We start from the raw sequence: 2,566 nt of genomic DNA, 5'->3' as shown, positions 1-2,566 counted from the left end.
ATGTAGTAAACATGAAATTTCATCCGTTCTAATATTTTACTTTATGTTTTATATATAAAAATAAAATCGAAACAAAATCCTAATCAAACTCGAGTCTGAATGAGACATCTCATAGACATTAAATTTCATGCGGTTCTATTTTTCACTTTTTTTCCATATAATAATAATCATAAGAACTCTGATGTCATCTATTGGAGCTCAAACGTTGACTATCCTAAAAAATTGCCAAAATAAAGGCCTTTCTATTGCCTTAACCATAAGAAAATAATAATAATCCAATAGTCTAAAACAGAAAAAAAATTAATGCAGAAGATCCAACGACCACGATTCCTTTTCGGATAACTCTGATGTCATCTATTGGGGCTCACACGTTCATGCAAGTTCCTCTGATTATCAAAATAAACTGTGTTCTTCCTCTTATCCATGGTGGAATTTTCAATTAATTGCAGTCATCGTCAAGTTTGAGCATCTGTCGGCTGAATCTTCCGCTTTCGGTATTGTTTTTAGTGCTCCTTCGTACAAGTAGTCATCATTCAATAGAAAATTTGCATTATGTGAGCATTTACGCACTGATTGGTATGTTATTTTCCCCGTCCAGGCCAGTCGAATTTTATTGTGTATAAATTGTTGGTGGGCGTGCTGTCATGTGTGCTGCTACTAATGTTCTAGAAAACAAGGAGGCGAGGTTGCCACGACAAGTAAAGGATGCTCTTCAGTGTTTGGCATCCGAGTGGGATGACATAGTGGACTCTAAAGCTTTGCAGGTGATCCCCATTAAAGGTCGTAGCTCGGATTTACGGCGAGGGTGTCGAGGTGTTCTTCGATTGAGACGACGAGATCAGGACGTTCGAGTTCATGTCCAAGTATGGACAAGGACCCGTTTGCTCGGACGGTTCCCCAAAGGCCGAATCGAAGAGTTCCTCCGTGCCAGGGTACTCTGAATCCACTGTTCACATTTTCTATATTCTCTTTATAATTACACATTGTTTTTTTACATGGATTTGCAGACACTGTCAGCTGCTGATTTGCGTGCACCAGATATATCGGCTCTAATAGCAGCTAAATTGAGGGCGTTCAATGAACTCAGTATGCCTGGTCAAAAGAAAGTTTGGCTATGGGATAGATTGAGGTACATCTTACTATTACTCTTTGAACTTGATAAATAGGCGTGCAAACGAGCCGAACGAACACAGATGAAAATATGTTCATGTTCGTTTAACTTTAAACGAACAAACAAACAAACGCGATCAACTAAACAAACAAAATTTCTTGTTCATGTTCGTTCATTAGGGAATGTAGCTTATTTGTGTTCGTTCATGTTTGTTCTTTAAAATGATAAACGAATACAAACGAACGTAAACGAGCATAAATTTAACGATTTAGGTTTTTTTTTTCAATCTATTGTGAAATGAAAGGGATGGTGAATAAATTTAAACAACATGAACAAACAAATGATTGAATGTTCATGAACATAAATGAACGAACGAGTCCTTTGTTTGTATTCACTCATTTAATTAAACGAACAGAAAATCTTGATCATGTTCATTCGTTTAATACATTAACAAACTTCCTGTCGAACAATTCGCAAAATGTCCGATTTGTTTACAGCCCTAGAGCTAAATATCATGGAGGTCACTTGGATGCTTTTCAGGAGGAAATCTGTAAGTTTGAAAAGAAACTTTCAGGGGCTCATCAATGCCTGGGCTTCTGTCACAATGATTTACAATATGGTAACATAATGATTGAGGAAGAAACTAATCAATAACTTATTGTGAGTTATTATCCAATTGCCTTGCTTAATAGTAATTAATAATTTGCTTACAGTAATTTTAACAGCAAAAGCCTTGTTTTACAGGATTATGAGTACGCTACCTACAACCCTGTTGCCTATGATATTTCAAATCACTTCTGTGAAATGGATTCTGACTATCATAGGAAACACCCCATATTGTAGATTACAGTAAATATCCAGGTGATCTCATTTTCCTTTTAAAAAGATTGTTTTTTCACTCCACGAATGGTAATGAACTTTCTTGGTCTGTGGCTTTAAAAGGTTTGGAAGAGCGGTCAAGGTTTCTGTGGATATACCTAGAATATGCAGGTATTCTGAAGGAAAGCAGTGTTGTTCATGCTATCTGTTGGACTTGATTTGTCTTGCACTGCAGGTCAGAAACCTGGAGACACAGAAGTGAAGCAGTTGCTTGAAGATGTTGAGAAATATACTCTAGCAAGTCATCTCACTTGGGGCTTGTGGGGAATAATATCGGTAATTACCGTCCTCTTAGCTGTTTATCTTATCATTACCATCTTCAAAATCATCTTATGTACCAGTTATCCTCCTCAGGAATATGTGAACGAAATCGACTTCGACTACTAGGAATATGCCAAGCAGAGGTTTCAACAGTACTGGAAACAGAAGCCTCAGCTGTTGGGATCTTCTTGAGCTACCACTGGCACATATTTCTTCATCCATTTTCTTTATCCGCTTGGTGTACATGTTTCTTAGGAGAATCTGTAGGTAAATCAAGTAACATGGTTTTATTTTTTGTAGGTTAACAAAAGCAGT

At 37.0% G+C, this 2,566-nt stretch overlaps 1 pseudogene; it reads left to right on the top strand.

The window, feature by feature from the left end:
• Nucleotides 1–612: 612 nt before the first annotated feature.
• Nucleotides 613–2,566, top strand: LOC120157557 (annotated as a pseudogene).

The sequence above is a fragment of the Hibiscus syriacus genome, unplaced genomic scaffold (genome assembly GCF_006381635.1).
Source record: "Hibiscus syriacus cultivar Baekdansim isolate YM2019G1 unplaced genomic scaffold, ASM638163v2 tig00111273_pilon, whole genome shotgun sequence".
In the NCBI taxonomy this organism is placed as follows: domain Eukaryota; kingdom Viridiplantae; phylum Streptophyta; class Magnoliopsida; order Malvales; family Malvaceae; genus Hibiscus; species Hibiscus syriacus.
Note: the sequence above shows the minus strand (reverse complement) of the source record. Positions and strands in the feature narration are given on the sequence as shown.